Source organism: Heloderma suspectum, chromosome 4, assembly GCF_057233095.1.
Source record: "Heloderma suspectum isolate Gila_16-S chromosome 4, 16-S_ref, whole genome shotgun sequence".
In the NCBI taxonomy this organism is placed as follows: Eukaryota; Metazoa; Chordata; class Lepidosauria; order Squamata; family Helodermatidae; genus Heloderma; species Heloderma suspectum.
In genome coordinates, this window is record NC_139461.1 from 108,383,981 (window position 1) to 108,410,781 (window position 26,801).

Consider the following 26,801-nt stretch of genomic DNA (forward strand, 5'->3'; position numbering starts at 1 on the left):
GTGGAACAAAAGACACCTGACATTCCCTGAAACACAGCCGGAATGGATTTAACAGAATCCATACATCCCTATCCACAAGAGGCATGCAGATGGGCGAGGGCACTGGTGGTGTGGACCGACTGAAGACTGACAGGCTTATGGCATGCATTCCTTAAGGGCATCTGACCCTGAATGAAATCCTTATACAGATGTACCCTGGCTTGCAATATGATGCAGCCACCATTGACACAGTATGATTAATGTCATACTGTGTCAAACTGGTCACAGATTTTGAGGCTGAATTTTGAGCAGGCTATTTTAATCTGCATAGTCAGAATGTCCTTACACAATACTGAGGACTCCTTTGATTAACAGGTTGCCTGTCTGAAATTTTTGGATTCCCTGAACCTTCCTAATAAGGGACAAAACATCCCGAGAGACCCTGTAATTTGTACAATACCATGACTTAAGACAGGAAGCCTCGATTTCAGACTTTCCTCACAGAGTACACGTTTTATTTGGCATTACTGCTAATGTGGTCACAGTCCTCACTGTTCACAAATACTTGTACCATGACACTGTTGCTGACAACGTTTGTGACTCAGGAGTTTCTCGTATGAAGAAATAACATTTGTCAATATTGTGCACAATGTTACAGAAATCTGTTCACAAGAGACAGCAACATAAACACTCACCCTCAGTGACAGACAGACAGTAAACAGCTGTGAAGCGGTTTATAAACTAATACTACTTACCCAAGATAAACTGGAATCTTATATAGTACTAAACATGTGAATGAAAAAACAAAGTATTGAATGTGCAAAATAACAGGATCTCTCTCTCTCTCTCTCTCTCTCTCACACACACACACACACACACACAGCATAGGATGCTTCCAGATGGATGGCTCCTTGTTCTGCCAGTCAAAAGACACTGCACAACTATTTCATCTTTTCCTCCTTAATGGATTGGGGTGGGAAAACACAGGAGGTTATGAGGACATCATCATCTGGACACCCCCATAAAATGTCATGAATGAGGTAGGGCAACTGTGTGGTAAAGGCCTATTCTGGAAGCACCTGAAGAGTCTTGTGGCATCTTAGAGAAGGGAAGGGGAACCTGAGACCTGACCCACGGAGGTTTCCCATCTGGCCTTCAGAGTCTTGGGTTCCCAGGTCCTGCCCACTCCTCTCCCCAAGCCTCTCCCCCTGGCCTGGAGGCTAGTGGGTGCTTGGGGAAGAGACAGGGGGCGGAATCTGCTTTGTATCACTGATCTGTGATTGGAGATAACAAAGGGGTTCCCCTGGGGGAACAACGTGCATGTAGGAGCTCATTCCCTGCTGGGGAACAAGAAGCAGGAGCTAAGCCGGCTGTCCCGTGGGGCTGTGAATCCATTTAGGGTTTCAGTCATAAGTAGCCAGAACTCCAAAGGAGCTATCCAAGGTGCTGGACCCGATTTTGGAGATGGGGTTCAGCACCTTGGATAGCTTATTTAGCGTTCTGGCTGGTTCTGACTGAAACCCAGAATGGATGTATAGCCCCACCAAAATGGGAGCCACCACCCTCCACTGTGGCTGTGCACCCGGCCCCCGCACACACTGGCAGACCTCCATCCATTTGCGGGTTAAATGTTTTAAATAAATAAATAAAATAAATCAAGGGTCTGTCATGCCCTAGGATGCCCTTCCCCAATCTGGTGCCCTCAAGATGTGTTCAACTGTTGGTGTTATGGTCCAACCCAACTGGAGGGCAACAAGGTGGGGAAGGCTGTTCTGTGAGGTCTGGTCACTGAGTGGACTGCACTGAGCCCTGTATGTGTGTATCTTTTCAGGGGAGGCTGGTGGCTTCAGTTTCGGAGAGGTGCTAGTTCCATTCTAGGTTTTAGTTAGAACCAGCCAGAACTTTAAAGGTGCTATCGAAGGTACCGAAACCATTTTGGGGATAGGGTGCAGCACCTTGGAAGCACCTTTAGAGTTCTGATTGGTTCTAACTAAAGACCAGAATGGAATCACCACCCCTCTGGAACTGGAGCCACCACCCTCCACTGGATCTCCCCCCCCCCTTTTTAGCATTGATTTATGATGCTCCCCACTCTTTGCCCATCACCCTCCCTCAGCAAAGGATCTGACTATGGGCATGCTTATTTCAGACTATAGTAGACAAGCAAGCAGAAAGCATGAGGGGCCCTCAATCTCTTATGTTCCATGCACATGTAATCTGAGACTGGATCTGATGTGTCAAAAGTTTGGACCTTGGGCATCAGTGAGGGCACTTTTTCTGGGTTTCCCTCCAGTGGTGAGGGGAGGGGGCATCTCATGATCTTGTACTGTGTCTTTGAGGCAGTCAGAAAGGAGGAAAGGACCTTGGGTGCAGCTGAGACCCCTCTTCCTTTTTTTGAGTCCTGGAATGGGGGAGAAGCTGTCCCCTTTGGGGAAAGAGGCAGCAGGGCTCTTTTTCAATAGGCAAACCAAGCACTTAAAGGAAATGGCATGCATTTCTCCACCCCCCCACCCCTACCCCATGAGCCCAGAACAACCATTACAGAGCATACACCGTGTGTTTTTATTCTCACCCACTTGGAGGAGTGAGAATAGAAACATGCATGTCGGAGTTTACCCTCTATATGCAGACACCTCCGTCTTGTACACGGGTGGTCCCCTTCTTGGTTACATAAGCATTAGATTCAGCACTTGAGAATTCAGTCTGGGAATGATATAGAAGAGATCAAATTCAGACCTCTAGAGTGCATAAACTGCAACACCGCTCGCTTTGCATAGACTGCAAGCAACTTTGTTTCAGAGGCTGGCTGTGCTGATGTAAGCCACTCCTTTTGATGAAAAATGTGATAAACATGGCTAAGAGAGATCCTTCCATTCAGTTCCTTCCCACTTGTTATTAAAGATTCTTTCTGGAAAAAAGTGTTGTCAATTTGCTCTTCCAATGGAGAGCATCAAAATGAATTTGACAAAACTGCCAGGCATTGCTGCTGGGGGAGCAGACAGGGAGTGTAACCATAATGTTGATCATCACCATTGGATTTTTAAACAGGTACATTTTAAAAAGGTATTTGTTCCCCTTCTGGAGATCTACAGTGAAGAAGCACAGAGCTCTCAAAGCGTTAAAGCAGTGATTTAAACAGTAAATGGAATGGCACTGGCATGGCACGAGGAAGGAGGCTCATACATCACTAGACAAAGTCCATCAGCAGAGGGAGTGAGACCACAGGAACATAGGATGCTGCCTGATACTACATCAGACCACTGGTCCGTCTAGCCCAGTATTGTTGACACTGACTGGCAGTGGCTACCCAGGGTTTCAGGTAGGAATTTTTCCAGCCCTACCTGGAGATGCTGCGGATCAAACCCAGGACCTTCTGCATGCCAAGCAGGTGCTCTGCCACTGAGCCACGGCCCCTCACATTAGTGGGACCATTTAGTGACATGTATGTGTGCTCCTCACCAAACACTATTGGAATATTCTCAAGGTGCTGCTATATCTTGGCTACACCCCAAAGTGGGACTGGATGTAAGCTGCTGCACGGAATGAAGAAAACAATAATTGGCCCACAGATTGCGAAAACTGTGCCAGGCATTAGAAATAGTTGCGTGTGCATTACCATAGAAGCCCAAGAGGTTTGGAAACCCATTGTCAGCCTCCAGTTTCATAGCACATGTTGGCAGCCACCAGCTATTTCTCTTCTTGTTCTTCAAAGTTTCCCAGTTTCCGTCCAGGGAAAACCCTGACCGTGTGGCTACCTCCCGGCTTTTTCTTGCTAACAAGGACCAACTGCTGATGTCTTCAAAATGTTTTCCCTGTTCATCCTTTTTTCTCTCTTTCTCAAAAGGTGAAAGCTGGGCTAACTAGGGCAGAACCTCTCCATGCATGCCCCGAATACTCCTCTGGACTGCCGCAGGAAGCTCCTAATACAAACAGGGCATGTTCCAACTGCCGTTGCCGCTGCCTTCCCCTCAGTGCCTCCCCTCCAGCGGCATGGACTTCGTGACTTTCACCATGCACTGGCACGCTTCAAGTGACATGATGGACATCCCCCCTTTGAAAGCAGCCCAAGGTCATGCCAAGGAGGCCCATGATAGATTCTTCATGCCATCCTGTAAAGGAGACTTCAGCACAGCACCTTCCAAACTGAACGGAGGGGGAAAACAATACAGTGTGTACTTGGGTTCATAAACATTCTTCGTTACACAAAGGGCATTTCAAGCCCAGCGTGATACGTTTTGACCTTAAAAAGCAATAGACAATCTAGCGGAGCACAGACGGTTTCATAAAGTATAATCACTTCCTGGAATTCTTGGGGCAGCATAGCCGGAGCCAAGCAAATCCTGTTTTCTTTGCGTTGTTTCCTGCATGTGAATATCATCCATTTCGTGAGGCTTGTAACCATGGCACTTGTTAAACAAGTGCAGAGAGAGTTCTGATAAAAGCCATCCTGTGAGAAGCTTTCAAGGATTTTATGGATGGCAACAACCTGCCTCTGCCAACCATCCCGGTACATGGTACACGCCTGCGCACAGGACGACTGGTGGTCCTAGGATAACCATCTTCCAAAATAACCAATATGGGCCACAAAGAAGCTGTGTTTGACTTCTTACTTGGGATTTACTCAGACTGTGTGTTATCTGCCATCTGATCTCCCAAAGTTTTTTTGTTTTCAAATGTAAAGCAGGCATGTGGGCCACACCATTTCTATAATCAACATTACTCCCTGAACTCCCAAAATTATTAGTCTCAAAAGTGAAAAAGACAGATAGTCAGATTGTACCTGTCTTTTTCTCCCAATGGGTTTAATAGCTTTTTGGGGATGGGGGAGAAGATAGTATAGAAGTAAAGAAAAAGACATTGGGAGATCTGATCCTGGATCTCTCCCCATAATGTGCAATTTGGCCCTCAGTTGTGGATTCACTAGATGCCCTTGGACAAGGTGTTTTCAACATGAGTTCCTTATTTCTATTACAGGAATGACAATAAGAAAAAACCCAGATGCCTAGAAATCCCTGTAGCGAATCTGCCATCCAATGGGTCAGTGTCCAGGAGAGGATTAGGCTACAAACTACTTATACTACATACATTGATTACAAAATTGGCTTCTTAACTTTAAATGACCAATAACCAGTAGTAGCTGGTGGCTCCGATGTCAGTGGGGCGGTAAATCCACTCCAAGTTTCAAATGGAAATCTAAAGGAGCTATCCAAGGTGCTACATGGAGCACCTTGGATAGCTCCTTTAGAGTTCTGACTGAAACCTGGAGCGGATTCACTGCCCCACTGACATCAGAGCCACCAGCTACCACTGCCAATAAACTAAGGCAGCATCCCCCAAACCTGACACCCTCCAGATGTGTTTGGACTACAACTCCCATTGTCTCCAACTGTCATGGCCACCATGCTAACTGGGGATTATGGGAGTTGCAGTCCAGCACATCTGGAACATGCTGGATTGGGGAAAACTGACAGTCTGAGGTTCAATCCCCAGCATTTCCAGGTAGGGCTACGAAAGAACCCTGCTTAAAAGCCTGGAGAGCCATTTCCAGTCTGTGTCGACAGTACTGGACTAGTTGGACCAATAATGCATCTTCCTATGCTATGATTACAGCTACCCAAGTATGTTAAGCAGCAGAATGGATGACTGGCTGAATTTCATTCACTGGGAGTGAAGCAAGCTCAGGAAATAGGTAGGGAAGAATCTATGATGAACGGCATTTTTTATGAAGATAGCTCTGAGCAGCAGTGACTGGTGCTTCCAAAATATGGGGGTGATAGAGGCGCCTCCCACCCTTTCCCATTGCACCTTGCCCTTGGCTCCAGACACCCAGAACTTCCTCTACCTGTTTCACTCCAACCACCGCCCAAGGAAGTCACTCCTATTAATGATTATAGTTATGTATAAGCTTCACGAACTCCCAAGGCTGGAGGTTGGCTGTGCATATCAGATGGCAGCAGGGATGAATGGCAGGGGAGGACTGCTACCTTCCTGCAGTGCTCCTAAGTTTTCCCTGGGCATTTGGCTGGCTAGTGGAAACTAGCTAGACGGGAGGCAGGTGATTTGCCCCAGGCCCAGCTAAGTATACAGCAGAGGTAGGATCTGCATCAGCGAAAAAGAAGAAATGCATCACTCCCAGAGAGGACACAGATTTGCATTAAAAACCAGATTTGCATACGCTAATTAATAAGTATAGATGCACATTTGGGGCAGTATCCAACACTGCTGCTCCTCTTATGCAGTTGATGTAGTGCTGGCATAAGTGACTTCTAGTCGCTTGTCCAGGGAAACCTGTCACACCAGTACTGGAGGTCGCTTATGCTAGCGCTATGTCAATTGCGTAAGTGGAGTGGCCGCACTGGATATTACCCTTAGAAACAGTTACTATAATTAAACAGAAATACAATTCATCTCGCCATAGTGGGGAAGACTGTGATGAGGTGATCTGTGTGCCTGCTCAGTGTGCTGTCCAGCTGCTAACCACTGATGGGCAACTTCAAGGCCCAGCTCTCCCTTCTTATGGCTTCCTCACTCCTGACCATTTATTCCTTCAGCAAAACCTGCTTCCAATGTCAGATCTGGGCAGGAGGGGGGAAAAAAAACATATTAAAAGTGCAATCCTATGCATGTTTAGACAGAGAAAAGGCCTAGAACTCCCAGCATGCCCCAGCCAGCATGGGAGTTCTAGGCCTTTTCTCTGTCTAAACATGCATAGGATTGCACCTTAAATAACTTGGAGGGGCACTTTCAGCAAGAAATCAGCAAGCAAGGAAGTGGTTCAAGCACTCATTCCTGCTTGCTAATTCTCCCATGTGAATGCCCTTAGCCCCTTTGTTAGCATTTCAACAACAACAAAAATACAGGTTGGGGAAATCCAGACTTCCCTTTATAGCATGTTGTACTCTTCTCAGAGTACACTCATCTAGTAAGCATCTTGTTTTGTTTGCAGGAGCTCACAGGAGCTCTGGCTTTTCCCCTAGGAATCTCCGCTGCACAAGTTCTCCCCATTCCCCATCCCTACAGGAGTTTTGTATGAGACACTTTGTATCAGGGATTGACAACTTAGTGCCTTCCAGATGCTCTGGACTACAACTCCCATAAGCCCCAGCTAGCATGTGCAATGGTCAGGGAACTGTAGTCCAAAACCTCTGGAGGGCACCAAGTTTCCCACTGCTGCCTTATATCCTCTTCTCCCAACACAGCAGGGACAATTTTTCCATGTGAGCAGGTTAGTGCATGGATCAGGTAGCAGGTGATGAGTAGCAGCCTCTGTCTGAGGCTCTGGGGAGTTACTGCCTGTTAGAGTAAATATTGAGTTATGTGGACAAATAGTCCAACCTGCTATAAAACAGCTTCCTAATAAAATTCAAGGATTGTAAAAGGATCAGCAATGGAGGGGGTATGAGTGATAGAAGCTTGGTAAGTCCTAGATTGTGTCTCCACTACTGAGAACTTCAGGACCACATGGCAGGAAGCAGGAGGAGGACATAGAGGTACATAGCTCCAAAAGCAGGACATGTTGCACTCATTTCCTGCTTGTGGGTTTCCTGGGGGCAGCTGGTTGGCCATTGTGAGAACAGAATGCTGGACTAGATGGACCCTTAGTCTGCTCCAGCATGGCTCTTCTTATGTTCTTAAAAGTAGGAAGGGTATATAGGGCAACCTTCCCCAACCCGGTGCCCTCCTGATGTTTTGGACTACAATGCCCAGCATTCCTAATGCATGGTCATCCTGGCTGTGTCTGATGGGAGTTAGCCCACATCATTTGAAGGGCATCAAGTTGGGGAAGGCTGGTATAGGGAAAAGACAACCAGCAGCCCACCTACTATTGTTGATAACGCTACATATTGTAGGATGGAAAAAAGAAGGGAAAGATGATGGGCAGAAGTGAGAGGTATGGACAGATGGAATGTGCAGAGAAGCCTTCTTGAGGTTTGTCCTTTCTAGGATGACATTGGCAATTAGTTTAGATTTGGGATGAATGGCTTACAACCATCTGGTGTTGATAGGGAGAGAAGAGAGTTGGGACAATGATTCTGCACATCCGGAGAATCTCCAACTCCTCTCCAAATCATTGCAAACCATGCATACTAAATCCTGAGCGAAGCCCCCCCCCCCCCCGAACCTAAATTAATTCCATCACTGGTGTAAGTGAGACTGGGTGGACAGTGTTGTTTTTTTATCTGTTAGTCTGTATCTTTGAAGTTTCTGTCTCTTGGTGCTCCATTGTACATAGATTTCTTCAGAAAAGGGACAAAAGGCCCATAAAAGAAAGACAGTTAGAAACAAACAACCTAAAACATTTCCTTTCCCCCACTTAGATCTCTCAGGCACATGTAGTAGTACCATTTTAAAAAAAGGGAAACGAAGCTAAGCTGGCACACACAATTTTTTTAAGCCAATTACATTTCACTGACATCGTTGCTCTTGGTATTGACATCAGTTGAACTGAACTAGCCAAAATCCCAGCCTTTGGCTGGGCAGAGCTGTGGATCGAGCTGTTTAATTATTTCATTTCACATCCTAACTGTATCAGTGCTGACTTTGTCTACAGCAACGTACAGTAGGAGCATGGGTGCTGATAGAACAAATTTTTGTAACAAGTTCTTGTTATTTATAGTTGCACCTGTGAGTGCGGGTGTAGGACAGTGCTTAAGAGACTTCATCTCGAATCCTGTACACACTTACATGAGAGAAAACCCAACTTAACTCAATGGGGCTAACTTCCAAGTACTCATGCTTAGGATTGCACTGTGAGTTATGACTTGAATCTCTTTTGAACTTTGGCTCTGCCATGAACTCATTAGGTGGCCTTAGGAAAGCCACTGTCTTTCAGCCTCAGTCCCCCCTTCTTCAAAATGGGGGACAATAACATATGGACATTACAAGATTACAGCTAGGTAATTCAGGTGAAGTGCTTTGAACACTTGAAAGGACGATATGTATTATTTATATGTATGCATTATACGTAGTCAGTTAAAGTAGGGAACCTGATGTCCTCCAGATGTGTTGGACCCCAACTCCTACCAATCCCAGAAGGCGGTTATGGACTCATGTAAACCCTCTGCAAATGGTTTTGAGTTGTACCTTAAACTATTTGTGAACATTCTTAGACTGACAGAATACTGATACACACTGCAAAAATCCACAACTCTCCTGCCTCTGTATAAAAGCCTTCCCCTAACCTGGTGCCCTCCAGTTGTTTTGGACTTCAATTCCCATCATCCCCAGCCAGCATGGCCAATGGTGGGGAGTTCTGGGAGTTATACTCTAAAATCTCCAGAGAGCATCAGGTTAGGGAACGCTGGTGTATAATACTTTATACACAGTGTTACTATAACATTCTGAAAAGCTCCATTCACAACCAGAGGCATTAAGCATTACCTGGCTGGAACCTTTTTTTGCATAGGTAACTTAATTAAGGGAAAGGCAGCAACATAATTTGATCAAAATCAGTTGTGGTGTGTGCAGTGTGAATGTGCACACACATGGAATGAATGGGCCACTCAGCCATTGCCACTGAATAGTGACTGAGGAGTGGGAAAAGGCCTCTTCCATTAAAGAGTGACTGAGGAGTGGGAGAGGCCTCTTCCGTTAAACAGTGGGAGTGGGAGAAGGCCTCTTCCATTAAAGAGTGACTGAGGAGTGGGAAAAGGCCTCTTCCATTAAAGAGTGACTGAGGAGTGGGAGAAGGCCTCTTCCATTAAATAGTGGGAGTGGGAAAAGGCCTCTTCCATTAAGAGTGACTGAGGAGTGGGAAAAGGCCTCTTCCATTAAAGAGTGACTAAGGAGTGGGAGAAGGCCTCTTCCATTAAATAGTGGGAGTGGGAGAAGCCCTCTTCCATTAAAATAGTAGGAGTCAGAGAAGGCCTCTTCCGTTAAAGAGGGTATGTCACTTCAGTTGGTGCTAGCAGAGGCAGGAGAAAAGCCAGGACTGGATGGTGCCGGCAACATGCCTAAAGTGTCTAGCAGCAGCCACCTGGGCTGATGATGTCACTGGCCTGCACTACTGCCAAGCACTGCTACCTAGGCGCAGCCATCATGCAGCTCTGATCTGCCTCCTCCCCATACCATTCCACCACTGATCAAAATATAAGTAGAGTGAAGAGACATAAATTGTTATACACATGGGAGGCTGAGGTTAACTATGCTACTTTATGGCGGAGTTATCATCCATGCTCAGCTGCTGCTACTGTGTTTTCCCCCTTTTCTTCCACTGCCAGTGCCAAATGACTCTCCTAAGCAAAGCCTTTCCTTAGCTGCATCTTACCTATTCCTTCACTACCACCCACTCTCCACTACTCACTGCTTGTCATCAACTCCTTACACATTTCTGTCCTTCTGGTCAGGCAGACCTCTCTGGGGAGAGCATTCTGCAGCCAAGGGGCCGCTAATGAAAAAGTCTTTATAGGAAAATAAAGGGCATAGGGGTTTGCCCAGAGTACTTACAGTCTATATTAATTGCCCTGCCCTTTCCATCAAACACAAGCTGTGTAATTCCTCCAGGCAAATTCCTCTGTGTGCTTTATTTTCCCATAAGGCCTTTTCAGTAGTGGCCCCTTGACTGCAGAATGCTCTCCCTGGACAGGTGTGTCTGGCACCTACTTTAATACCTTTCCAACACCAGAAAAAGGCCTGTGTGTTTTCCCAAGCTGTTTAAATTATCTTATGGGTTCTTTTTTTCTTTTTCTTTTTTTTTCTTTTTGGAGTTTTAGCTCTGTGCGTTGTATTCCTCTGCCCTTAATTTTAAATTAATCCTTTTTGCAGCAAAATTTATTTCCCCCTGTTCTCTGTTTTAAAGTAATCTCTGATTTTATTGGTTGTCTTTTGCTGTAATTTTCTTTGTTTTAATCTTAATAAGCAGCCCGGAGATCTTCAGAGGCTGGCCATGTGTCCTCTTTCACAGAGGGCAGCCCTCTGTTTGAAGCGCTGCCAGAGGACTGTCTTCTATTTGAAAATTTTGAAGGTATCCTCTATTTGAAGGCCTGTCCTGTCCAACTCAAGTTTAAAGATAAAGAACTCTAAGAAGGGAGAGCCAGGAGGAGCCTTGGCATGGTAAAACAGATGTGCTTTCTCTCTCTGGGGCTGTTCACACCACATGCTAACCCATACTCAGTAGATGAGTGTGGGTTATTGTTGAACTGTGGGTTTCTGTTGAACCATGGATTAGCATGTTGACTCAACCCAGGACATTTTCCGCAGGGTTATTTGTTAACTATGCAGTGTGGCTTGTAAACCACGCTGAACAACCCAACAACTAACTATGGGTTCTCAAGGTGGCTTGTTGAAGAAAAATAAGCCACACTACATGGTTAACAAGCCACCCTGCGGAAAATGCACTGTGTTCAGACATCATGCTAGCCCATGATTCAACAACAATCCACACTCAACCACTGTGTGGGTTAGCGTGTCGTGCAAACCCAGTCTCTGTGTGTTTGTGTCTGTGAATGTGTGTAGCTTTGCTAGTTTGTAGATATCAGAAAAATAAGAACCATTAAAACTGTGGCCCATCCACAGTAAGCACCTGGACAACAGATTGAACAGGTCACCTAGTCACAGTTTTCCACAATATAGTGAGATTTACTCTCTTTAAATTATAATGATTCTTTCTAAATTTGCATCTATACATATAAATCAGCATATGAAAATGTTACGCAAATCACTGTCTTCTTTTGGGATGATGCACATCCTCTTTTTTGGTGATTTATAAGTGGCCACCCTATTCTAAGGATGCCTATACATTGTATAAATAAATACCCACCTGGCGCCAACATTATGGCTCTATCCCAGTGACTTGGGGCAGAAGGAGATAGGGTAGGAGGAAGAGGGGGTTGGGACATCTGAGTAGAATGAGTCACAGATGTTTATACACTGTTCCCCTTCTAACCCCTTCCTCTAGCTCTCATGTACCTGGTAGCTTATCCACCATGCCCTCCTGTCTTGCACTGCTGCTATTTAATGCTAGGTTGGTTTGCAACAAGACCACACTCATCCATAACCTAATTGTGGATGAGAAGGCCAGTCTGGTGTGTATTACTGAGACCTGGGTGGGTGAGCTGTGTTGGTTGACCTGACTCAGGTCTGCCCACCTGGGTACTTGGTGCAGCACAAATATAGGTTGGAGGGCTGGGCGGGGGAGTTGCCGTGGTTCATAGAACCCCCATCTCTATCACCAGGAAACCACTCCACCTTGGAGCAGGGCTTGAGGAGCTGCACCTGGTGCTGGGCCATAGAGACAGATTGGGGATGCTGCTGGTGTACCACCCACCCTGCTGCCCAGCAGCCTCCCTGACCAAGCTGGTGGAGATGGACTCAAGTGTGGTGTTGGAGGAACCCAGGATGGTAGTTCTGGGTGACTTCAACTTCCACACTGAGGCTGCCTCTGGAGCTCCACCACCGGAATTCATGGCCTCCACGACAACCATGGGGCTATCTCAGCTTGTCATTGACCCTACACATGAAGCAGGGCATACCCTTGATATGGTTTTTGCTCCAAGTTGTGAGTTGGGTGGTCTGAAAATGGGGGTGGGGTGGGGGTCCAAGTATGACATTGTCATAGTCAGATCATTTCCTGGTGAGATTTGAACTCATGGCGTTACTTTCCTCCTGCAGGGGTGGGGGACCCATTCGGGTGGTCCACCCCAGGAGACTGATGGAATCTGATGGATTTCTTGGCGGAACAACTGCAGGCACTCTTGGAGGATACTGATTGTCTAGACCTATTTCAATCTGGTTTTCATCCTGGTTATGGGACTGAATCAGCCTTGGTCACCCTGATGGATGACCTTTTTTGAGAGAGGGACAGGGGAAGGGCAACCCTGTTAATTCTGCTCTATCTCTCATCGGCTTTTAATACCATTGACCATGGTATCCTCCTGGATCGACTCCATGGGATGGGTATTGGAGGCACTGTGTTATAGTGGTTCTGGTCCTACCTGTGGGGCCGATTTCAGAGATTAACATTGGGTTACCATTCCTTGGCCCCTTGGCAATTGAGCTATGGGGTTCCGCAGGGTACTATCTTGTCCCCAATGTCATTTAACATCTATATGAAGCTGCTGGGAGTCGTCATTAGGGGCCTTGGAGCCAAGTGCCATCAGTGTGTAGATGACAGACAGCTCAATCTCCCTCTGACATCTGAATCAGGAGAGGCTGTGCAAGTCCTGGAGCAGTGCCTGAACTCAGTAATGTGCTGGATAAACTGAAGCTGAATCCTGGCAAGATGGAAGCCCTGTGGGTGAGTGGTTTGCGAGTCCAGGAGATAGGCTCATTGCCTGTTCTGGATGGGGTTGCACTCCCTCTGAAAGATCAGGTCCGTAGTTTGGGGGTACTCCTAGATCCATCACTGTCGCTGGAGGCCCAAGTGGCCATGGCAGCTCAAAGTGCTTTTTACCAGCTTCGGCTGGATCACCAACTATGACCTCTGCTAGACAGGGATAGCTTGGCCACAGTGCTACAGGCGCTAGTAACCTCAAGACTGGATTGCTACAATGTGCTCTATGTGGGGCTGCCCTTAAGGCTGCTCCGGAAGCTGGAGCTAGTGCAGAATGCATCAGCTTGCCTGTTGTCAGGAGCTGCCCCTTTTCAGCATGTAACTCCTTTGCTGAGGGAACTGCACTGGCTGCCTATCTGCTACCGGGCCAGGTTTAAGGTTTTCGTGCTAGTGTACAAATCCTTTAACAACTTGGGACCAGGCTACCTGAGAGAGCACCTTCTCCCTCACCAACCTGCCTGGTCACTGAAGTCATCAGAGGGCCTGCTCCTGGTGGTTCCACATAGGCCTATGGCCTGACTGGATTTCACCAGGAGAAGAGTCTTCGGTGTGGTGGCTCCCTTTCTTTGGAACTCCCTGCCCCTGGAGGTCAGGCAGGCACCATCATTGTGTTGTTTCCAGCGTCTCACAGCACTGTTCCAGGAGGCATTCCTTAATTGACCAGTCACGGTTTCTATTGGCATTCTTTTTCTTTTCTTTTATCTTTTGTGTTCACCGCTCTAAAATCTGTTTTAGATATGGAGCAATATACAAATATTTTAAATAAATAAATAAACTATTTGGCGCCAGGCTAAAACTGCCCTCTTCTCTTAGGCAATTGGCAGCATATAAATGAGTTTGTTTGTTTGTTTATTTATTTCATTTCTATACCGCCCAATAGCCGAAGCTCTCTTTTAATCAGGTCCTGGATTGTATTTGGCTGATGATTTTAAAATAGTTTTTAGATATACGTTGTCTGTTTGTATGTGCAAAATATTTTATGTAAATGGTTTTTGTACTTTGTATAATGCACTTTAATGTTTTTTTTAAAATTTTTGTGAACCACCTAGAGAGCTTTGGCTATGGGGTGGTATAGAAATATAATAAATAGATAGATAGATAGATAGATAGATAGATAGATAGATAGATAGATAGATAGATCGATCAGTAACTACCATATGGCTGGTGTTCAGTGAATGCTAAATAGCAAATAGCAGAGATATCACCACTCCTTATCCCCATTTACTACCTCAAAGAAGGCATACATAATGTATGGTGGGATCCTGAGCTGCCTTTAACGTGATCACCACTTTAACTAAACTAATTTAACTTACTTAAAAAAAACCAAAACCCATTACTGTCATGAATCAGATAAGAGTCTGTCAGTTGAACGTTGCCCCCACCTCTGGCTTGCACAATACCTGAATAAACAAAATGAGGATCCTTTGGAAAGGTTTTCAGAATGAGGCTCCCCTGGCCTGTATGTAGGAACTTAAACTTGCCTCGGCTGACTTGTCGTGCAACCCTCCCCTACCTTTTCAGATAAGGATCAACTCTGCAACCCCAGTCTTAGCACTGCAGCGGAGTTGAAAAGGAATTTGGCCAGTGGTGAGGCTTTACCCAGCACCGGCACAGAGAAGACAAGCATGTTGATGTTTTTGCTCCACATTCCTTCGGCTTGCCAATGACGTCTGGCCGATTAATCATAGCACGGAGACCTGTCATTCAAGAGCTGCGGGTGTTCCCTGCAGCAAGGTGTCCCCTTCATTCCAGGAGGGCAACACTCAAGAAACGCATTCAGAGATATGCCTCAGAAAGTCAGCAATCAAGACATATGCATATCCTCAGGCAGTGAGGAGAAGAAAAATGGTAAAACAGAAGCTCTCTCTCTCCCTCTGTTTGTGTCTGTGACCATGTTTTGCTTTGCCAGTTTGTAGGCTTCAAAAAAAAAAACAGTTTCAGGGGAAGAGAGGGAGAGAGGGGGGGACTTCGAGACAGAGAAGTGCTTTCCCCAGAAAACATGAGCCGCTAAACATTGAACATTTGTACTACAGAGATATATAAACGTTGACAACTAAAGAGAGTGGCCTTCTCCAATATGGGGCCCTCCAAATATTCTGGACTACAATTCCCATCCTGTTTGTTATCAGCTACAGCTGCACTGCAAATGACCACTGTTAATAATGTGATTGTCACCTCACTGTTTACAGTTCTCTCCCCTGCACCACCGTATATACCGTATCAAACCCTGAAATGAATAAAACATGCATCTGATGAAGTGGATTACAGTCCACAAAAGCTTGTGCCAAAATAAATGGGTTATTTATCGTTTTGGTTGCCCTTTTCCGCACCTTTTCCAGCTCTACAATATCCTTTTTGAGGTATGGTGAGCACCTCAAAATACACAGTATTCCTCGTATGTTCACACCATGGATGTATATAAGGATAGCATGATACCGGCAATTCTCTTAAAAACCATTTATTTAAAATGTAAAATTTTTCCAATAACAATCAACAAACAGAAAAACAGAAAAACACATGGGTATATGGCTTTTCTGCATAGACTAAATACCAATAAAGGTCTAAAACAGTAGAGGTTATATAAAATATTAATTATATATATATATATATATATATATATATATATATACACACACACACATACACACACACACACACACACACTGTACATGTGTGTGTGTGTGTGTGTGTGTGTCCTTTAACAGCACAGCTACTGATGAGGGTGGAAGCCAAAACGTTTAGCTCAAAATATATTTTTTAAAATACTCTGTTGTTAGTCTTTCTATCTTCCTTATGTATTTTACTTTAAAACTGCCTGCATCCATAGTGGATCCAGAGCCTCCTTGCTGCTTTGCTGTTGTGCCACTTTACATCAACCTCTCTCTCACTCTCTTCCTCTCTTTCTCTCTCTAATACACACACACACACACACACACACACACACACACACACACTGCAGTTATATCAAAAGGGAAATAATCAAAAAAGAAAGAAAAAAGACTAATTTATCCCAATAGGTCATTCCATAGGACTTATGTGAAGTTGGGAGACCTTTATAAGGCTGGATCTACACTTACCGCCTTTTTCCGCTTCCAATGAGGTTTCACCGCCTGCCTTTCACACTACGCAGTACCCGCCTTGAACTGGAACCGGAATTTCCTACTTCCGTGCTCCCGCTTTCAATACCCTAATATCCCGGTATTTCCCCTTAATGTGCTCTGATTTTCTGCCTTCGCTACCATATCCGGTCGTAGTCCCCTCCCCCGCCTGTCCATATACGGCGGTGTTTGTATTTTCCTCCTGTCCAATCACAGCTCTCGATGGCCCCATGTCTTCTTCCGGCTACTGATCGCATAGCTTCCTCAGCAGCCCGTTTCCTCAGCATCAAGCAAAGGGCTGGATGTGTGCGGGCTTGTCTGATCTTGGAAGCTAAGCAGGGCTGGTCCCAGTCAGTGCTTGGATGGGAGACCGCCTGGGAATCAGGCTTCCTGCACTGAGCAGGGGGTTATTCTATCCCTTCAAATGAGATTAAGTTTTACCCCCTCCTATCCCCCACTCTGGATGTTGTTGTTTTTTTAATTAAGGTGTTATCCTTGCAGAATTGGGGCTTCTCCGCGATGTTTTTTTTTCTAAGTCAGGCATGATCTTCGAAGATTCGAAGTTGTGAAGCTTCACAAGAGATCAGACAAGCGCGCGCAGGAAAACAGCACAGTGCTCGAGTGTGAACCGAGCTTGCACGTTCGATGAAGCACTGCAACGGGGAAAATGGGTGAGTGTGAATAATCACGTTTTAATGCGAGAGCGTTTAACCCGACAGGACACTGAATTCATTGTGATGGTGGGCGCAATGTAGATTGACCCTAAGTTGTAGTTCCACTTATATCTGTCAGGGTGGACACTGAGCCCATAGAATCCCAGAGTAGTTCTGATTCTGAGGAAGAGCGCGCTCCGCTTTCCCAGGGCCCACAGCTGGCGGAGATTCCTCCCACCAGCATTCCTAGACTTGAAAGCAGTCCAGGTCGTGACCGAGCAGAGATAGCAGACTTAGTGGATGCGCAGCGCAGACGCAGAGAGCAGCACCAAATGGAGAGCGTGGAAAGGAGGCGTAGCGCCCGGTTGGCGCTCAAAGAACGGTTGCGCCCAGAGGAGCCAAGGGAAAAGGGGAGGGATTCTCCCTAGTCTTTATATTCAGGGGTCTGCCAGTAACTGCCTTTCAAACGGGGACCAACTGTTCTAACTTAGGGCATAGGGATGCTGCTGCTCAGATCTAGTTGCTACCTGTAGAGCTGTTAAGTTGTAAAAGAAGAATAAAGCTTTGAAAAGAATCCCTTTGTCTGTGTCTGGACTTGGCTACTGGATTAGACTGAGGGAGCCCTCCAAGGAGCCCTTGACAATATCATCCACAGAGAGGTGCCAAATGTCATAACATGTATATCAATGTTACTTTCTTTTTTTTTTTAATGCATTTCCTCCAACAGTGAGGATCTGAGTTCTTTATATATGTAATTCACCCTTTTGGGGGTGGGGGGGGGAAGCGGTGAGATACCATCTGTTAACAATGTTAATAACGTTTCCCTTATTCTTGCAGGGATTGATTTCATTAGGGGTGAAGGTATCCCATTTTTCTTGCTGAATTGTTACTTTAAGATCCGTTCCCCATGACAGTCTGCATCCCTCTGTTCTACCCGTTTCCAGATCATTTAATACAATATCACTGTGAAATTTAATGTTTTGTTTCTGATTTCAAATACTCTGTTGATTTCTGAAAGGTTGTTAAAGGTCGTATTGCCTGTTCTTTTATTAAGGGATCTGATATTTTAAAAAATAGTTTGGTGAATTTGCAGCCAATTTGAAGATATTTCTTGCAACTCTTTATTTGTTGTCCTGTTTTTGGTAGTTTGCCAATGAATTGGCAATTTTATTTTTATTCCTTTTCTAATTATGCCTAACATGAAAATTGCTTTTCACAGCAGCTACACTAAACCGCAGCATCTCTTTCTTGATTAGTCGCCATTAGCTCAGTTCCCATCAGCATATATGTAAAGTTAGGATTTTTTGCCCCAGTGTGCATCACTTCAGACAGGGCGGGGTGGGGGAGAGTCCCCTTCCCTGTTCACAGAGGTCAACAGAGATAAAGAAACATTTCTGCCATATACACCATATCCTCTCCTTCAGAAATGGAATCAAAAAGTGTGTAAAATGCTTCCAAAAAATGTAATATGCATCCATTCACAAAAGGACAGGTTTCAGACCTATCCTAACAAAAACAAATGAACCATAATATGATATATGATGATGTTTAACTTAAGAAGTAAAGAAGAATGGTTGGCCAAACTAATCAATACTAACCATTGCTGCACTTTGGTCTCTGCAAACTTCCCTTCAATGCTTATACTGAAAGCATCTGACTTCTTCAAAATTCAGCTTGGTGCCACTTAGTGACCAAGTGAGGAATTACAACTTCGAATGAAAAATACGTCACAAAAATTCTCATTTTTCCTCTGGTTTACTGTCTGGTCTCCTTCTTACTGATTTTCTTTTATGGACAAATTAACCAATGTGAAACATGATATTGGAAGTATATACCTACAGAAAAGAGAGGTCTAATTTCTGAGAATCTGCTGAAAGTCCTTTTGTCAAGGGAGGGTGTCGCCCCCCCACTCGTATGAGGATATGTTGCTTTCAGATACCAGGTGAAACATTTATTATACCCGTGGGGCCCTCGTGGAATTTACACTGTAAGTCATGCCCACATTCTTTGCCGTCTGAAGCCCGAGACCGAAACCTCCTGGCTAACATTTATTTGCACAGTGAACCAGCACTCTTTCCATAGAAAGACAATGACTGGGGATTCAAATACCCAAGAAACCGATCAGATTCAGCTATGTTTGTCATGCACCTAAACAAGGGATCTGGAAAATCCAGGAATTCCATGCATATTTATCTGATGAGCCATTCTGTAAAGACAAAGAGTGAGGAATAAGTTCATTGTATAAATTTTATGCCTATTCATTTCTATTTCCTTTTTTTGGTAGTCAGGAAGACTTTAGTGTTCTGGCAAATGGTTATCATTCTGGGTTAAATGTCCAGGGTTTATTTCATCACTTTTACATAAGAGTCCAGAACACAGGACTCATTGCCCTTGCAACTGACAAGCTAGCTTGTCAGGTGTGCCTGTTTAGGGACAAGAGCAAAGATACCCCCTGTATTGAAATTTTAATTAAAAACAAAACAAAAATAAGTAGGGGCTTAATTTTAAAAAGGATCCACATTTTAAAAACACATAATAATACAATCTTTTGTGCATTGCGTTTTGACTCGTGCTTTACAGTGCAATCTATTCAAAAGTAAACATCATTAACTTCAATGGGACTTACTCCAAGGAAAGTGGGTAATAGGACTGCAACCTAACAGCACAATCCTATACATCTCTACTCAGAGATAAGTCTCATTGAGTTCAATGGGACATACTTCCAGGTAAGTGGGCATAGGGCTGCAGTCTAAAGCACTTTACATACATTATCCAGTAATCCTTCCAACAACTATGGAAGACAGGCCAATATTATTACTTAGGGACATGTAAAACTACCGAGAGTAATTTCACTGGCCCTCATGACATTCTTTTGGGTTCCTTCAAAATTCTTCTGGTGTTTAGCCTGAAGAAGTGCCTCCATATTCACACTCCTGCAATGTTTTGGTGACATCCATAATTATTATCCCATATTACAAATGAGGATAGGGATTGATAGTGAGAACTAGTCGTGGTTTGTCTAAGGACACTAAGGAAAATAGCCTACAGCTAGCTGCTGCATGCTGGGAGTTGTAGGCTTTTTTCTGTCTAAACTTGCATAGGATTGCACCCTAAGGGAATTAATCATAGCTGAGACGCGACCCCGGAATGCCCAGATATAAGTAGATTCAATTTTTAAAAACATGCCAATTTAAAATATAAAGAAACACAATGGTTTGGATCCAGACTTAGGTCATACTTAGAGTAGATCCACTGAAATCAATGGGACTTAAGTGAGTCATTAGCAACCCAATGCAAACTAAGAAACTCATGAAAATTTTAGAATGCTACAAGTGAAAGCAAATATATAAGACCATTTCTCAAGATCTGTGGAAGGTGTTTTTCTAAGAGTTTTCATTCCACTAATAAATTCTCTCTAATGTGAAAGTACTGCAAAATACTTAATCAAGTGTGGTGGGATCCCACTTCCTTGCTATCATATACATTGTAAGAAAATGACGTCTTACTTACAATAAACCACAATATTTTGTTGCTGGGGGACTCCTCCACACACACCTTTCCAGGGCCTTCCAGCCTGCTGATACATCTACAGCTCTTGAAATTGCCCAAGTTAAAAAGAAAGGCCATGATTCAATGTTGTCATGAGTTGAAGGCAGGGGTGGGCAACTGGTGGCGCTCCAGATGTTTTGGCCTACAATTCCTATCAGCCCAAACCAGCATAGCCAATGGTGGGTGATCATGAGTGTTGTAAACTACAACAGGTGGAAGCCGTAAGTTGTCCACCCCGACTTGGGCTGAATGGCACATTCCATGTAGTTCCAGGACTCCCTTTACAGACTTCTTTTGTTTTTACAAAGTGCAGCCACTGAAGCTGTAATGTGAAGGGGGAGTGTGAGGGTCTTCTTAATTCTTTCTCCACCCAACATTTCCCCACCAAATCCTTCCCCCACTCCTGGCTCTCTGTGTGTGTATGTGTGTGTGTGTTTTTATCTCCAAAGGGAAAATATAGATACCTGTATCTTTCCCCCCATCAACAGTAAAACAGATTGGGGCAGGGAGCAATTCTCAGATGGGAAACATTTAAAAGCCCCCCCCTTTCCTTACACTGTCTCACCCTTTAAATTATAATATCAATTTTATAAAACAAAAAAGTATGTGAAATAATAATAATAATTATTATTATTATTTCAATTTATGAGTTGCTTTATAGCTGAAACTCTCAGGGCAATATCAATAATAAAAACAATTACAATTCAATGTATTTCTGCCCTAAGTTCATTGATGTAGGTAAGTTTAAGCATGCTTAACTCTCTATTGGACAGTGGCTGAAGATAATAAAACAAATCAAAGAAAACAAAAATCCAAAAACTGCCATGTGTAGTACGTTGCATGAGTGGCATCATGAGCACATTTTGGCTAATGCCAGTGCCGTCACACTCCACCGCCCCCCCCCCATCCTTTTGAAAACTGTAAAAGTTTTTTGGGGGGCATTTTTTCTTTTTTCTTTTTTACATTTTTAATGGTTTCTATTTCAGAGCCTGAGCCATCCAAACTGTACCACTCCACTGAAAGCACTTATTGTAGCTTTTGAAATGTGAAACAAAAAACCTGGAGAGCAGCCATGAGGCTATCCCCTCCCTTGAACCTTTCCTCAATCATTCTGTGAGCCTTTCAAAAATGGGAGAAAGTCAATCCTCCCAGCATGGTTTGCTCCCCAGCAAGGTTACCTCTTCCCCAATCTATTTTGTGGGGCCATGACATTGTGGTAGAAGTGCATACCAGGCTATCTTTAGTACTAATAAAATATGTGTTGAGACTGGGAAGTCATTCAGAAAAACTTGAGAGTTTTCCGAAGTCAAGAGTACTCCCATATGTAAGAATTTTCCTGGAAAATAATTTTCCACAGGCCACATGGCCACATTTCCACAGCCATTTTGCTGTTAACTTCCCAGAAGTAACTGCCACTCATAAAAACCCACATGAAATAAAGATGCTAGTCCCCAAAGATAAAGAGATTTATTCAATGGGTGCAGGAAGCAGTCCAGAAGCAACTACTAATCCACTGGCTTCTGCAGTAACTTCAGTTCACTACATGGCAACTAGTCATGGTGTTGTGCTTAATAAAACTGCTCCCTCCATCCACTGAATCATTCCCACTGGATTTGGGGTGCTATCCTCTTCAGTGTGACATAGTCTCTAAAGGTGACATGGTAAGTTTTGTGTTCGGACTTTGTACTTATCCACTCATGTGCACAGACGTTTTGTCCTAGACTGACAGATAGGAAGGGCTGGAAAAAATGGAACTGAAGCCACCTATTCCAGGCTTCTGCATCATGGTGACTATTTCCCTCCATTATTTCTTCTATCTTTTCCTGTGCTGTACATGAAAGACATTGTCTCATCGACCCACTTTGATGGCTTATGCCTAATCACTCTAAGGTCAAGGAATTTCCCTCCCCCCACCTCAATGTCTAGTCAAGATTCTTTCCATTCTTAATTTTAGCCCTTTAGTCTTTGTTTGGTCACATTCTACTTTGATAACCAAAATAATCCCTTTCCTTTCCTTGGCAAGGCTTCCTTTAATGCACTGATACAGCAATTAGCATGTCGCCACTGTTCTACATTTTTCCCCAAATGGCACTGAACCACTTGAATGCCTTGTTCCAGCACCAGTTGCACACTTCTTTTGAGTGTCGGCTGTATGTAACACCACTGTATTATTATTTCTGCATTATTTATTTATTTAAAATTATTTTTAGGCCATCTTTAAGTGTAGAACCCTCTCAAGGTGGGTATGTTAGTCATATAATGCCATCAGTGCACATGGCACTTAGCAAAGTTGCGTATGCAGTAAAAGACAACTAATTGCCCCTAAGAGCTTAGATTGAAACTAGCATGGCATACACTTGCATTTCTCTTTCCCACAACTTTTTTTTTTTAACCAAAAGCAGCTGGAGAAGGCTATGACCTGGTTCGCGTGGCACAACAACCCACGGTGTGTTGTCACCCTTGTTTGTTTCAGGGCAGCTTGTCATGACATCTGAACCCGGCACAGTTAACCATGCACAAGCCACCCTGGGTTGCTGAGTTGTTTTCAGAGTGGCTTGTCATGACATGCAAATCCAGCAGAGTGGCTTATGCATGGCTTGTCAGAAAGGGCTACAGAGCCGCCTGGCAAGTGTGGCAAAAAAACCAGCCGCTCCTCATAATCTCACTAGTGCTGCCTCCTGCCTCCATCGTCCTTCACCATCCTTCCCTCCTCTGATACATTGATGAGAAATGGCATTGTCAATTTACTCCTTGACTTCGTTGCCTCCCTAGACAGCGGCTTTTAAAATTATTTTCAGGGAGATTTGCATAAATTTAATGTTATTTTTTTCCACCATTTGTGCAAATTTAACATGTTATTTTTTAGAAATAACTTTTGGGGAGATTTGCACAAATTTGCAGTAAATACACTGCTTATTCGCAGTAACGACTGTGTTTTAGTGAATCTTCCCGAAGATTGGGGGGAAATCTGCAAACCCCCCCTATACTCCATCAATGTGCTCATTAGCAGAGTAGTGGAGTAGGCTGCTGAGGTTGTGCCACAAAGGCCCATGGGATAAGTGCTGGGAGTGGGGGGGAGGACTATGGGAGAAGCAGGCCAAAGCAGAGTGCCTTATCATATGTCCAAAGTAACGTGGATTTGTGAGCGGACAACCCACCCACTGTGGCTTCTTTTTAGTGTGGCTTATCATGACATGTGAACTGGCCCTATGAGTTAAATGGAGGAACTCCTTAATGCAGCCTTCCTCAACATGGCAGCCTCCAGATGATTTGGACTTCAACTCCCATCAACCCCAGCCAGCATGGCCAATGTTCAGGAATGTTGGGAGTTGTCATCCAAAACATCTGGAGAGCATCATCTTGGGGAAGGCTGGGTTAATCCTTGTCTCCTCCAGCTAGGGATGATGAAGAAATCTGCAACAGAGTCAAATGAGTTCAGATTTCTATGAATTCTACCTGTGGATCCCCCAGCAGACCAGCTTTTTCCAAGCTGCATAGACTTCTGGAAGTGTTTTTTAAAAAACATTTTGGGTGGATTTGCACAAGTGCACGTTACCACTAACGCACACTGGCACATTAGCATGAATGTACACTTGCACAAGTGTGCATTTGCAAAGGAACAAAATTCTCATCTAAAAAATCCAATTCCATCAATGAGCAGAAGACGGAATGAAAGAGGCCACAAAACACAGTCAGAAAGGATTTAATGAAATCCGTACTTCCTGCCACTTGCCTACTCAGAATCACCACAAGCTGTTTTCCACCTTGGAGGGGAAAATATATGCATCCCTGTATCCCGACCCCACCTCCCTTTGAGATACAGGTGCCCATATCTTTTCCTTGCAAGCAGCTGGGGGAAAGGGGCAATTCTGAGCATAAAACTTGCCAGTTAGTTATGCATTCCCTTCCCCACCTCTCCTGCACTTTCAACCACAGCCACTTAAGGCAGCTTTTGGTTAAAAATAGATATATATTTGGAGGGAGCATGCATATAACTGCATGCTACATGGAATTTCAGCCTTATAATCTAAATTTTGTCAGTAGTGCATATTTTTCCCTCCATGAAGTGGGTTTTAACTAACAGCTGTTTTTTATTCCAACAGCTGCAAGGAAGAGAGAGGGAAAGGTATTAGATACTATTAGCTACTACCAGGGATCAAATGCAATCAAACCTTAGAGCACTAACCAGTGGTAACACTGCTGTGGTCCACACAACACCATTTTCAAACCCTAGGACTCTCACATACAGTGACCTATTATTTATAACAGCATTCTCAAAAGACATTTTCATAACCAGCTGTTGATATATTTCCCTACTTTAACCGACCAGTAAATCCAGACAAATGGACAAGTAAAGACATCACCAAATGCTGTGATTTCCAGGCTCAGCTTATGAACTCTGGTGGCTCATAACACTCAACATCAATGTGAGGATGAGCATTGTTATTCTTGTTATTAATTACATTTCTATACCACCCCATAGCCAAAGCTCCCTGTGTGATTTACAAAGATTAAAAACCATTAAAAAATACAGTACAGTTAGGATCTCCTGAGTTCTCCTCTGGCTCAGATTTTATTCTGAGCCAGAGAAGAACTCAACTTGCCTTCTCCCATTAGCTTTCAACCTCCCCTCCTGCTTACCTGACTTCCGCTGCGGCAGTAGCGGTGGGTGGACAGGAAGGAAAGAGATTGGTTTCATTCCCCTTCAGCACATGGAGCATTGCTATGGCAGTGACCCAGGCACTGGTAGCCCTGGGAAATGCAGGTGTCAGGGTGGACACTGAGCCCATAGAATCCCAGAGTAGTTCTGATTCTGAGGAAGAGCAGTCGCTCCTGGGAGGGGAGCACGCTCCTCTTTCCCAGGGCCAACAGCTGACGGAGATTCCTCCCACCAGCATTCCTAGCTTAGATAGCAGTCCAGGGAGTAACGGAGCGCGGGTAGCAGACTTGGTGGACGCGTGACGCAGATGCAGAGAGCGGCGCCAGATGGAGGGCGCGGAAAGGAGGTGTAGCGCCCGGCTGGCACGCAAACAACGGCTGCGCCCAGAGGATCCAAGGGAAAAGGGGAGGGGCTCTTCCTAGTCCTTAAGTTCAGGGGTCTGCCAGTAATTCCCTTTCAAATGGGGACCAACTGTTCCAACTTAGGGCATAGGTACTGTGCTGCTCAGATCTAGTTGCAAACGGTATAGTTGTTCAGTTGTAAAAGAAGAATAAAGCTTTGAAAGGAATCCCTTTGTCTGTGTCTGGACTTGGCTACTGGATTAGACTGAGAGAGGCCTCCAAGGAGCCCTTGACAGCAGGTTACCTATGGCTATCAATGTCCGTAGGAGAGGCCTAGGCATTAGAAGGGGAAGTGGGGGAGGAGAGGCCTCCCTTCTCTCTCACCTACTGCCAGAGAAAGTGGGGGGAGGGGTTTTGACAGCGGAGGCTGGTAGCTGCAATTTTGGTGGGGCTGTGAATCCATTCTGAGTTTCAGTCTGAACCAGCCAGAACTCCAAGGTGGTGACCCCATCTCCAAAATAGGTTCTGCAACTTGGAGTTCTAGCTCCTCTAGAGTTCTGGCTGGTTCTGACTGAAACCCAAAATGGATTTACAGCCCCATAGCAATCAGAGCCACCAGCCACCACTGGCTTTTGAGGATCATGGGAAGTTGGGGAACGGATGGACCTCACCACACTCCAGATGTCATTGGGAATACTATGGAGATCAATCTGACTCCAGGGTAAGAATTAGGTTAACATGGAATTTACTGGTATTCTTGTGAATGAACAGAAAGTGACTGTTGGTAATGTGCTTAAGATGACGTGCCTTTTTTGTCTAGTTAATTTGAGAGCATTTATTGGTTTGAAGATTTACAATAGTTTTAGGCTGCAATCCCATATAAGTTTCATTGAACTCAATGGGACTTATTGCTGAGTAGACATGTATAGGGTTTGCTGTTCAATTAAATAACAGACTGCTAATTCATAAAATCAAAGGAGAACTTGAGGTGACTGAAACGACATATATATCCTCATTAGGAAAAATTGCCTTAATTAAAATGATGTTGTTTTCTAACACACGCACGCATTCATACATTTATATACTCCAGTTCTCTCCCCTGTTTTGATCTCTTAAAAGGCTTTAAGAGTATGGTAGAATTTATTAAGCCCAAATGGACAAAAACACACAAAATTGAAAGCTAGGGTTGGTTTCAAGATTCTACAGGTAACTAGATTGAAAGTAAGTCTTACTCTTCTGTATTTATTATCA